Source organism: Dromiciops gliroides, chromosome 3 (genome assembly GCF_019393635.1).
Source record: "Dromiciops gliroides isolate mDroGli1 chromosome 3, mDroGli1.pri, whole genome shotgun sequence".
Classification (NCBI taxonomy): domain Eukaryota; kingdom Metazoa; phylum Chordata; class Mammalia; order Microbiotheria; family Microbiotheriidae; genus Dromiciops; species Dromiciops gliroides.
The window spans coordinates 462009866-462024063 of NC_057863.1; positions in this window are offsets into that span (position 1 = coordinate 462009866).

Sequence of the window (14198 nt, forward strand, 5' to 3'; positions counted from 1 at the left end):
GAACATTAAAGTTTTGCAAGAATGAGTGACTTGCCCAGGATCACAGAGTTAGTAAATGTCTGAGGCAACATTCAAATTCACTTCATCACCTCACTGTGTAACATTCCACCTAGTTTCCTATAAGAGGAGATACCTGAAGTGAACCAGTTCACCTCTGAGATTCTCAGTGTCCTCATTTGTAAAGTGAAGAGTTTTGGCAGATGATATCCCATGACTTCTCTAGCCGCTAAACCTATAATCCCATATAGGAGAAATGATGAATGAGCATCTCATCCTCCATTTCCTGTCATCCTGTTGTTTTGTTTGAGAAAGTAATTTAATCATTCCATAATTTTATTTTGTCATCAATAAAATAAAGTTAGACTTTCTATCAGGTCTCTCTTATAGAATGATTAAGAGTTCTAGAAAACAGGTGCTGTGTAAATATAATAGAGCTAATAGTTAAAATAGTTATGTTTCACAAATTAATATATTTCAACTGGAATGAATCTATTCAAGTCTTTTCTCTTCCCTCTGTAAAGCTGTACCGATTAGGTACAGACAAAGAAGCAAAAATATTTTTTCACATCACAGTAATCGATACTTCTTCCTCTTGTTGGGATTTCTTTTAAAAAATATGAATATCCAAATTAGGGATTTTTATATTGAGTAAGAGGATGAAGTGTATCCCAAAGCTGCAGAAATGAACATACTTTTACTCATGAAATATGTATTTTAACAATCTAAACTTTTCAATGAAATCATATTAATAGGAACAAATATTTCTACAAGGATAGAATTTGAAAACTGTTCAAAACCAGTTATTCTTTATAGCAAATAAGGCATAAGACTTTTCAAATATAACATTTAAGATGCCTTTTCCCATTTGAAAAGTTGTATCTCATCAAAATGAATTTATTAGGTTTCATGTGATATACATGGAATTGCATCCTCTGATTGCATCCCCAGAGAAATGAAAAGTAGAGGCATTAGTTGCCATTTAGAGTATCTAAGTTCTAAACCCTTAGTAAACATTATATCATGTATTCAATTATCTATCTATCTATCTATCTATCTATCTATCTATCTATCTATCTATCTATCTATCATCTATATACCTATATTTCTACATCTATCTATCTATATGTACCTACCTACCTATCTACCTATCTACCTATCTATCTATCTATCTATCTATCTATCTATCTATCTATCTATCTATCTATCTATATGTATCTATGTATCTATGTATCTATGTATCCATGTATCCATGTTTCTATCTACCTACCTACCTACCTACCTACCTAGTTATCTTCATTCTCTGGAGACAGACATCTTCACTTGGTACCTCCACTTCTCTTCTAAACTTTCTATAATATAACTTCCAATACCTATCATTCAACTAAACCTGCCTTCTCTGTAATTAAATGATCTCTTAGTTGCCAAAAAAGAGTAATAGTCTATCCTCTGCAGTCCAGTTACCCTGGCCTACTTACTATACTTTGCATGGGTATGGAATTCTATTTCCCATTGATATCCCTTTGCATTTAGTGTCTTCTTTGCTTATAATGCTCTTTCCCTCACCACCTCTTAATTTATCTATTTCCCTGGCTTTCTTCGAGACTCAACTTGAGTCCCACCTTCTACAGGAGTCTTTACTGATTCCTCTGGCTACTAGTATCTTCCCCTCTCAGAATGTTTTCCATCTATTCAGCATATATCTTGTATGTATCTTGCAATTTACTCATTGTCTCTCTCGTTAGAAAGAACACTCCTTCAGGGCAGAGGTTTTGCTTTTACCTTTCTTGTTTTGCCTACCCCATAGTAAGCACCTTAATAAATGCTTGTTGACTGACTAAATTTCAGAGGATTTAAATTAGACAATGGCCAACAAATCTTGCAACCACATGCAGCTGTTATATAGCTGCAAAAAAGATCTTAAGCTACATATGATTGATTGACTCCACCCTTATTTAGTAGTAGCTGCCAATTGTGAAATATTACTTCCATTTCATTGCATGAAGTTAGATTGGATGTGTTCTAACAAGATAGCCCCTGCCCTTGCCTATTATTTGACCAAACAGGAAAATCATAGATCCATGTCATTCTTCTTAATGCACATCAACACAAAATATTTTCTTATAAAAATGTACTCAAAATATGACAAAGTAAAAAGAACTTTAGATATTTCAAAAAAAAGGATTCTCTCCTCTTAGATGGCTAAGTAAATTGTAGTATATAACTCCCTTTTAAAGTCCTACATATGATTACTTCAATAGAAGCAGTGCAACCCAGTGGATAGAGCTCTGGATTTTGACTGGAAAATATGAGTTCAAATCCCATCTGAGATACTTCTTGTGTAGTCCTGTTCAAGTTATTAACCTTTAATCAGCTTTAGTTTCCCCATCAGTCAAAAATGGATAGTGATTTAGTAATTGCCTCACAAGGTTATCTAGGAAGCACAGTGGATAGAGTACTGGACCTGGCATCAGAAAGACTTCAGTTAAAATTCTTCCTCAGATATTTACTACCTGTGTGGCCCTGGGCAAGTCACTTAACCTCTATCTGCCTCAGTTTTCTCAAGTGTAAAATGTGGATAATAACATCTGACAGAATTGTGAGAATCAAATGTTTGTAAAGAGCTTTTAAAGTGCCATATAATAGTATGTATGTTCCAGTTGTTGATAATGCTATTTATTGTAAAGAACAAATAGGATAATGTACATAAGGTAAATTTCAAACCACTAGGTGAATGCCAGTTATTATTCAATATGTTCTTATTATATGATTTCATTGATATGGGCATTCTTGCTCCACAGATCACAACCTCTTCACAGTGCATTATTTGACCAGCTGCTCTAGGCAAAACCATTTATTACTCGGAATATTGTGCTATAAGATGAGTAGGTAGATTTCAGAAAAAACCTGGAAAGACTTACATGAACTGATGCAAAGTAAAGTGAACAGAACCAGGAGAACATTGCACATAGTAACAACAACATTGGATAATGCTCAACTATGAATGATTTAGCCCTTCTTCTTCTTCTTCTTCTTCTTCTTCTTCTTCTTCTTCTTCTTCTTGGCAATTGGGGTTAAGTGACTTTCCCAGGGTCACACAGCTGTTAAGTGTTTGAGGTCGGATTTGAACTCAGGTCCTCCTGAATCCAGGGCCGGTGCTCTATCCACTGCACCACCTAGCTGTCCCAACTCAGCTCTTCTTAGTAATACAATGATCTAAGACAATTCCAAAAGACTTATGATGGGAAATGCTATTCACATTCAGGAAAATAACTGAGGAGTCTGAATGCAAATCAAAGCATACTATTTTCACTTTTAAATTTTTTTCATGTTTTTTTTCTTTTAGTTTGTTTCTTCTTTCACAACATGTTTAATATGAAAATATGTTTTACATGATTGCACATATATAACCTATATCAAATTACTTACCATCTTAGAGAGGTGTGGGGAGGGAGGGAGAAAGGGAGAAAATTTGCAACTCAAAATTTTTAAAAAATAAATGTTAAAAATTGTCCTTACATGTAATCGGAAAAATAAAATACAATTCAAAAAAAGAAAGAAAACTTCCAGGTAACTGTCATTTCAAGTCTAAGATTCTTGCCTAGAAAACTGACAATTCATGTGTCTTGTCCATGATCACAAAACTAATATGTTTCAGAGGCTGGACGTGAACCCAGGAGCTCCTAACTCCAAGGTAGCCCTCTATCCATTATGCTACATGGCCTTTCAATATATAATTTACCAATAAATTTTCCTTTAATTTATGTTTCAGAGAAAGTGCAGATTTGCATTACTAGAAGTAGTTCCAAATTTGGGAGTTTTTTACTTCATTAAATCAGAGGTCCAGACTCTATCCCATTTTATCTATAGTTATAGGCCATTTCCAGAACCATGTCAGGTAAGAATAGTGGTAGTGGGCAGCCTTGCTAAAGGGCTATTTTGATGTGTGCAAGGTTCTATGGTTTCCCCATTACATTAACTACAAATTAGTGTATTCAAATTCATGCTTTCTGTTTTGCTAAAGGAAAATTCTTCCATTCCTTTTTTGTTATTATACTTTATCAAAGACTTTTTGCACCTATTAATGAAAATGTGGTTCATTTAAAAAACAACAACAAACAACCTCTTCATTATTTACAGGGTGATAGGTAACATTAGCTCTCTGATCTTAGTTTTTCCAGTCCTTCTCTACTGAAAGTCTTTAGTTTGGTAAGCAGCCAGTCAGTAAAGATTTAAGTGCCTGCTATCTGCCAGGCGTGGTCTAAACCCTGGGGATACAAAGAAAAATAAAACATAATTCCTGCCCTTAAGGAGCTCATACTCTAATGGGTGAGACTAAAAGGAAAACAATCATGTACAAGCAAAACACACACAGGAAAAATGTAAATAATAAACAGACGGAAGGCATTAGAATTAAGGCAAATCAGGAAGTGAGTGCTGTATTAACAGAGCTTCTGAGAATCAGGTTTATTTTCATGCAATTTGGAGGTAACTGAATAGGACTTCATAGAGGAGAAAGGTGATGACATCTGAAAATACAAACTTTTTTCAGTGGATGAAAAGTGCTTAGACCTGGAAGGGATATTCTGTAGTGTCACATAATTATTCATTAATGAACAAATATTTACTGAGCACATGTGTTTTAGGAATTATGGGAAATGGGGGCAGCTAAGTGGCCCAGTGGATAGAGCACGGGCCCTAAGGACCTGAGTTCAAATCCAACTTCAGACGCTTGGCATTTACTAGCTGTGTGACCCTGGGCAAGTCACTTAATGCCAATTGCCTCATCCAAAAAAAAAATGGAATTGTGGAGAATACAATATATAAGTTTAGGACAGGGTCTCTCTGTCCTCAAGATATATAATGACTAACATAGATGAAATGCCATAACAACTACATTCTAAAGGTAGAAAAAAAAATTGGTTTGTTACAGAGAGAAGGCTGCACTGAGGTGATGAGAATTGAGAAGGACCTTGAAGTATGAGTAAGATTTAGTCTAGTTCATGCCAGGCAGGCATCATTTGTTAGACTTTCCTTTGCTTACAGTGCATGTTGAATTGCACTAGGACAATGACATATTTGGCTAATGTCTAAGGGCCTAGATGTCAAATTACCTCATATATCTTCTAACCGATTCTTGGTGGTAGGACACATAAAAAGCTTATTCTGATTTTAACTTCCAATCAAATTAATTCCTGTGGCCTTCCTCAACTGTGAACTGATTGACGGAGATCTCAAAATATCTGTTATATTGATCATACTGCCATATCGATGAACCCCATTGACCAACTTGACTTACAGTTACTTCAAGAGCTTCCCTTAAAATTCTTCTGTGATCATAGGCAGAGACACAATCATTGTTTTACTATACCTCATTGTCCACACTGATACGCATGCCAAGTGTAATATTATCTGAAGACTACTTCATTCCTTTGGAAAGAAATACTTTATAAATCATTATTATTATGAAATGAAGGTGTCACACAGGAGATGAGGTTAACTCCAATTATGTACTATAGGAGCATGTTAGGACTAGATCTGTAATTAGCATATGTTCCCCATCAAAATAGATGGTATTTTTAGATCAATCTTTTGTAGCTTTCAGAACTAGTTGAATATTTCCTTTATCCTGCCTTTTTAAGCCATTTATATTATTATTTATTTGACAGTGTTGCATTTTATCAGAAAAGCGCAACTTAAAACCAACTTTCTTCATGGTATTTCAGACAGATTTTATGATGTTATCGATTGCTAAATTACTATTTTCTTCATCTGTTTTCTCTTATTAGCAAATCCAAAAACCATTCATTCTTCAGCAAGTGTATGAGTGTGCCTTTAGCATGGATGACAATGCTAGAATAGAAGGATTAGAATTCATGGGCAGAATTCCTATTATTTTAAATAATCCTCTCTTCCTTCTTGAATAAAGTTAGACCTAATTTCTAAAACGCTGCCCAGGACATGATTCATAGATAAAAAGAATTTCAGGGAATATGTCTAGGATTGATCTTTACATTAATGCTTTTTGTTTCCTACGCTATAAAGCAAAATATGTTTATCTGTCATAAATCATTTAACTGTAGCTAATTCTAGAAATGGACAATATTTTAGAAATCTAGATGGTGTATAGTTCAATTATGTATATACTGGCATGGACTAGAAGGTCTTTGAATTGCATTCCTATTTGTTCCCACATATTTTCATCAAAAATATACTATGAGAAAGAAATTCTGAAAATTACATGAAACCAAATGAGGAATTTCTTATATTATCACCAATAATCAAATAACTTCTGATCTCCTTTTATCACGTTAAAAGACAAAATTAGTCTAATTGGTTTGTGTGTGTGTGTGTGTGTGTGTGTGTGTGTGTGTGTGTGATAGTAATAGCTACTTTTGTCAACCCACCCTTTTCTTTGGGTGAGCTTTATTTTTTTTTCTTTTTATTAATACGTAATGAGGAAACATAGAAGCCTCTTCATTATTTTATAAAGAGAAGAATTCTTTTGCATTTCTATGGTGTGTTGGCTACAACAAATTATTAAATTCATTGTTGAATTAAAACTAAAACTTTTCAGGTTGAAATTTTTCAGGTTTTTTTCCCCCTCTCACATTCTCTAGAGAAAGTGGAATATTTTGAAATTTTTACAAGATCTTGATCCTCATGTAGGTATCAGAAAAGATTCAGAGATAGGCAGGATGAATCCATTTTCTCAGCAAGACAGGATACTTCATGCCCCTGGTAAAGCATGAGTGTGTTACAAGAAAGATGCAAATTAATTACTCTCAACATCTTTGTGTTTTACAGTTTACAACCAGACAGACAGGCTTCCCCCTAAATCAGAGCCCTCTCCTTCCTTCCTCTGGATTCTGGACACTTTATAAAGAAAAAAGCTTGCTGCCACCCGCAAGGAACTCGAACTATCTGATTTTTTTTTATTTGCTGCTGCCATTAGATTGAAATGATTTTTCTTCAGTTTGCTCAAAGCCAGATTTAAAGTCAGGTCCCAGAGGTAACAGGAAAGTCGATCCCCTAAGCTACTCAGTCGTTGTTTGCTTTTTTTACATGTAATATCCTATTTCTAAGCCAGAGTGTAATTTAAAATACAAAATACACTCTACATAAATATGTCCTTTGGAAATTTTGCTATCTAACATTTAATAGATGTTAACTAAGTGATCCTATATCATGTTTGTTGGAGAGAACAACAGAAATACTAAATATGCTTTGAGATTGAGAAATATTTCCTAATAGCCTTTTCCTTTTTGAATGTTGCATATTCCCCCATTACTTTAAATCAAAACTATTAAAGTCTCATTTTAATGATAACATCATCAAATTTCTCATTTATAACACAACAAAGTATGACTAAATTAATTGTAAACGTTTTGCACACAATACTACCTGGTTATCTATTCAAAAAGCCCACCTTTGTAGACAGAGCGTGGCTGCTGTAGAGCCAAGTATAGCAAAGGGTTACTTTCGCCCAGCCATTGCAAGTGTGAGCAACAGGAATCCATTGGCTTTAATTTGTCCATGTCTTTCATTTGATACTACCAGTATTAATAGCTTTGCAAGGAAATTCTGCAGTCATTAATCATAATAATTAATCAGATCCAATTATATTGCATATAAATGCGAACAAATTGCTGAAAAAATAATGATCTATCACCAACGTGTCACAAGGAAAAAGAGACTAAAATAGTAATTAGAAGCAGGGATTTAGTTGTGTACAAGTGCCCTGCAACTGATTTTTAACAGTATGATGATCTGATGATGTAATTAGGAGAAAGTCTAGCAGGCTTTTTCAGCAGACTGTCTAATGACTGTGCAACTGGAGGAGAGAAGGAGTACTTTCATCAGCAATCATTTTTATACTGGCTCTGAACTTCATGTCAGTGGATGAAATAGATTGAGTGGACGTGTTGTATTAGTGTTTTAACAGTGAGACTTAGAGTGTGCCTGCTTGTCCTTTCAGGGCCCTCAGTCTTTATGTTTAAGGCATTGCTGTTTGATAGCCAAAGACTAAGTCAGAGCCCAAGAGCCATTTGTTTTTACCTTCATAATTATAAAAATGTCTGCTTGCAATTAAAAATGAAATGTTTCAGATATAGCATGTTAAAGTAGATGATACCCCACAGGTACCATCAGTGCTAGTTATTTTCATCAAATTTCTCCTTTTCCACTAAGTGAAAAGATTTCATAGAATGGAATTACTCTGTTTTCCCTTTCATTCATCCCTCCCTAGAGGTGCAGCAGATTTTTATCTGAAATCACCTTTTAATATGACATGAGTTTTCCTTAAGGAAACCCCTAAACCTAACCAAAGTAAAATGTTGAGTGAAAAGTTAATCTCTGAAATAGTTTCAATGTACATTTTCTTCCCCTCCCCCTACTTTGCTATCTTTATTCTGTCCCTCACATTCGAATTCTCGGAATACCTTTTCCAGTTAAAGCTTGTGTTATGTACACTGAGAATTAGCACCCATTTTCGTGTGCTGGACAAATATGTATTTTAAGCCTTTCCAAATGTTTCACCGCTGGTCCAATGGATTACACAGGAAATAGTTAACTGAAGATTGATGAGCAGGTTTATGATAGGTTTACTACTTGAAAATAAATGTTAGATTCATCATAGTTTTCAATACTAAGCACTGCACTTTACTGTCTTTGATCTCAGTGTTGTGACTACTACAAAGAAATAAAACCTTATCTTACCTTTTCCAGCATCTACTGCAGAAGACCTCAATAATGCATAAGAACATCTGGAAGTACGGTAATTTCAGCTATCAGAGATAAGAATTGACACAGAACAGGTAAACCCTACAAAGTCATCATGTTGAAATGAACTGATTAAGGTTTGGTAACATAAAACATCATGTATAGTGTTTTCATGCTTGCTACTTCTTGCTAGCTTAATTTTTTTTTTAAAAAAAAGGAATGCCAATTATATATATTTAATAGGTTGATTAGCTGGTAGCATTATTATATTTTACATAAAGAGACAGAAATGACTGTAGATCTATCGTCACATACACCTATTTAGAGTTAACTATGAGTTCATAGAAAATACATGGGCATAGTAAACAGGGTTTTGAAATGACAATTTTTTACTGGTTGCAAGTGCTAATTGCTAGTTTCTCAAGGGTATAGAATTAATCACCTGCTAGATTTACAGTCTCTAGGTTGAGACCTGAGGATGGAGGCAATAAGAAAAGCTCTTGAGGGACATATCATATGGTGAGTCTAAATATCAGTCTCTATGCATATGTAAATTGGCAACAAAGTTTTTTCAAAGCTCAAGTATGCTAATTTCAAACAGGCAAGACTAAAGCTAGCTTTTAGCAGCTGTTTAACGTCTGCCTGTGGGTGGTAGAGAGAGCTTAAAATACAAGCAAACAGTGGTGCATAAGTAATTAAGCAACATTTTGCTGGGCATAAATAATTCTGTTTATATTGCTCTTTTGAAGAGTATAGAATACAAAATAACAGATCAAGTGAACCTTTGGTCACCAGAGGTTAACTGTTCTTCCTTCTTACCTTTTCTCCAGTTTCCAATTTTAAGGAAAAAAAAATGAAGTCTGGCTTACTATCTTTTATAACTTGTGTGAGGGAGAGAAATGGAATTCCTTTAACTGGAGAAAAAGTAGTAACTCTAGGAATAACTGTATTTCTAGTTCAGTGACTTTGTGAGGGGCATGTTCCTGTAATAATTGACTTTGATGTAGTAGGAAGTCATACCTAATTTCAGGTTAGTTATAGGAGGGCATCCCTTTTTTTAAAATGTTTTTTGATTTTCAGGATTATACAATATTGTCTGCCTTTTTTTTATTAAAATGGAAAATCTGCCATTCGACTGAAGTAGATTCAATGGTTATTAGGATATCTGCAGGTTCATAAAAGAAAATGACCTGAATGTTGCAAATCTTACCTAAATTATTACATTGCATTAAAATAATAATAAGAAAGTAGTTATTTAGAGCAACCTCGTAAATGCGAATTGCTCATATGAGTGAACTATGGATAAGGGTAGTCACCTCATTTTGAGTTTTTGCTAAACTAGTAGAAGTGTTTAAAAGCTTAAGAAAAAATGATGTTAAAAAGGGTCTTATTTGATTCTGTAAAAACCTTGAAATTGACCAGAAGAAGGATGAAAGATTTAACATGATTTGGAAATACCTAGGTCTGGAAAAAAGGGATTATAGATCCTAACTGTGAAAAGAGTCAGGGGTTTAAACTTTGTTTGCATTAAATATTCATGGTTTAAGGAGTTAATGGTAGAAGAAAATACTCAGTTGGGGGTATCCGATTTATTAAAGGGCTTTTTAGCAAATGAGGAAGCAAGAGAGGCAGGAGTAGTGCTTTGTGCATAGGACCTGCTATTTCTTCCCAAGCCTCGAAATGGGATTTACCAAATTCTCTTTTAATCTGTCTTAAAATTCCAGGGAAATTAGGCATATGTTAAATTAAGAAAAAAATCTCTTTCCTTTCTCACAAACCTTCACTTTTTAATCTTGCAGTTAGGATTCTGGCCTATTCAAGGATGGGTGGCCCAGGATAAACATGGTTTGAGCAGGAGGATTGGCACAGAGGAGTCTTAGGTTTGTATCTAACAGATTCATGGTCTGTTAGGAGAAAGGCATTTAATCGTTTTGAGCATAATTTCTTCTTCTTTTGTATTATGGCAGTATTAATATCTGCTCCTATCTATCTCTTTGGGAATTAGTTGAGGTTCAGTTAACTGGTGGGGAAGTGAATGTTTTCCTCCTGGGATGTGTGCTTATTTTCTGCAAGGGCTACAGGGGTGTCATACCAAATAGGGACAAAAGAGGTTCCCTAAGGTGAGGAATTAAGTCTTTTGCAACCTATTTTCTATTTATAATGAACATGATATCTAATTAGTGGCAAAACAATAGGTATATATAGTCTTTACACAGAAGATAATATCTTTCTGGTCAGCCAGTCTCACTGTCTTGGTGTCAATCCTCAACTCCTCACTCTTTCCCTGAATATCCAGTCAATTGCCAAATCTTCATGATGTTACTTTCATAAAATCTCTCCTATGTGTTCCCTTCTTTCTGCTCATATAGCCACAACCCTAATTCTGGCTCTGGTCACCTATATCCTAGACTATGGCAATAAATCTTATAACTAGTTTCCCTGCCTCAAGACTCTTTCCACTTCAACTCATTCTCCAATCAGCTTCCAAGGTGATTGTTTTAAATTATAGATCTGACCATGCTACCTCCATGCTCAATGACCTTCACTGTCTCCCTTTTTTCTCCAAGATCTAATATAAACTTTTCTACAAGGCATTTAAAGTCCTTCATACACTTGCTCCTGCCTAACTTTTTGGTCTTCTTACACACGACTTGCCTCTGCTCATTTTATGATCTGGTAATTTTGGCCTCATACATAAAAATCTAATTCTTGACTCAGTGCCTTTCCCCCTGCCTGAACTGCTGATCCCTCTCCCCTGCACTTGGTTTCCTTGACTTCAAGACTCAATTCAAATCTTAACTTGGAAAGGAGACCTTTTCTGGTCCCCCTAGATCCTAGTGTTTTTCCTTCTCTAATTCCCATTCATTCATTCATTCATTCATTCATTAATTCATTCTCTCTCTCTCTCTCTCCATAAACATGCATGTATATACATAGACATAGTTGCATACACACACCTACATTATATATATATATATATAAAATGTATAAATACATATATATTATATATTTATAGTTCTGGTTATTACTGTTGTCTCCTATTTTTGGTCATGCCTGACTCTGTGACCCCATTTGGGCTTTTCTTGGCAGAGATATTGGTTGCTTTGCCTGTTCTTCTCCAGCTCATTTGACAGATGAAGAAATTCAGACAAACAGCATGAAGAGACTGTGCCCAGAGACACAGCTAGCATGTGTATGAGGCCAGATTTGAACTCAGGATTAGAGTCTTCCTGACTCTAGGCCTGGCACTCTATGCTGCACCACCTAGCTGTTGGAATGTATTTTATATAAACTTCATTATTTACATGTTGTCAACTGCCATTAGGAATATAGGGATAAGAACTGGTTTTTGTTTTTTTTTAAGCTGTGTATCCCCAAAATTAGCACTTTTCCTGGCATATGTTATACAATTTATGCTTGCCATGCTAAGTAATATCATAAAGAAGAATAGATAAATTAAATACTCAAACTGATCACAGTGGGAATATGAAGATAAGTAGTTATCTTAGAGGATTACTATGAATCCAGTGAACTAAAAAACTAATACAAATCCAGCTAAACTCTCCTACTCACTGTCCCTTGTATTCCAACTCTCATCTCTGTGCCTTTGTATTGACCTTGCTTCCTGTTTAGAATGGACTCTGTTCCTGCTTTCTTCCTTTTGACTCCTTCGCTTTAACAGGTAGGAGCCCACTGGCCTAAGAGACAAGGGTCAGCGCCCAGAGAGTCCGAATTCTGGGGAGCGACCCTAGTTTTCAAGGTTTGATTTGTTCCTAATAAATGAAATTCAGAGATGTAAGGCCTTTTCAGAGGCTCTTCCATAAAGTAAAGAATGAAGCTCATCCAGGTATGGCTTCTCTCTCATCATAGTTTATTGATACCTGGATCAACCTCTAGTTAAGCTTCTGAACTTGTTCTCACCCCTAAGAAGTGTAAAGCTATACCTAAGAATATTATACCTAAGTATCCGATCAAAGCCTGTTCATGATTCATGTTGGATGCATTTTACCCAAACTCTGGCTTTTTAGGGTTGCCTTCTAACACTTAGTTGGTTTAGATTTAGAGACATGAGTTGCCTGGAATGATAGACACAACCTGTGTTGATTTTACTGTGGTACAAACAAAACCCCCAGACACACACCCTGCCCTTTAATAGCTTCTAGATGAAATGACACATCTAGAATGGGGGAAAACTTTACATGTCATCTAATCTCACCTCCTAACTTTACAGAAAAAGAAATCAGGTACTAGAGAACTTAGGTGATTGCCCAAAGTCACACAGTTCCTAAGTAATAGAACTAAAGGGTTCCAAATGTAGTCCCTCTTCTTCAAATTTATTGTTTTTACCATGCCATGATTACAAATTGAGATTATTTGAAGTAGATGATATATTGGACAACTTTGTATCTTTTACGATTACAAGGTTTTTGAAGGCCAGTTTGTTTATCCTTGAATAATTCATTTAAGCATTTATTATAGAGCAAGGTTCCCTCTGAACACTCAAAAATACTTCTTTACTTATTGGGAATGGTCTTACCTCTGGTCTCAAAGAACAGTGGAACTCCTGTTACAGAAAATCCCTCCACAGAAGAATATCAGGATCTTCTATCTAATTTAGGGAGTTAACTACACATTGAGAGGTTATATGAATTTTACATGGTCACATACAGCTAGTAAGTATCAGTGATAGGATTCAAACCTATGTCCACAAGACAGCAAGGCTGGACCTCTATCCATTGGGCCAACTTACCTTTTTGGGGTCATCAAATCCAACCCCTTCACATTACAGATGAGATGGTTCCTTGCTTTCCTGGTGCTGCTATGTGTTTCTTCCAGAAGAATTCATTCCCTCTATTGATGACATTTTATGTTAATGGAAAATTGAAATGGAAGACTTCCTCTATTTGGATTTTGCACTCTATTTTCCTTCATCGTTGCTTTTTCTTGAAATAATTGTATATGTAATTTTGAGATCAACAGCAGCTGAGCAAATTCTTTGATCTTGTTTATGATCATTTGCATGGCAACCAAAATTTAAATGTGATATATAACAACAAATATTTGGCAACTGCATGAATTTTAAGTTGATAAGTGGGTAAGGTGTTGTATGTATGTGGGGTGAGACCTGTTTTTTTTTTTTTTTACTTTGTATTATTACTTTGCTTCAGAACAATACTGACCAACCTAAAATTCAATTTCAGATTCCCTTATTTTTACAACTACTTTATATTTGCCTGAATAAATATTTTATCAGAAAAGGAATCTCATTAAAAAGAAGAAAACCCCTATACCATTAACTTCTCAAGAACAGTGAAGCCATTAGAGTACACATTCAATAACCTGATGAATATAGCATTCAGTTGTTTACAGCTAATTCAGGTGAGTTTTTTTTTTCCAAAAAGTCCACATATGTGTTAAAAAAAATTCTCCAGCTGTCATGATAGTGTGGCAGAATTTAGTCCTTTCCTGAAGAGCTTCCT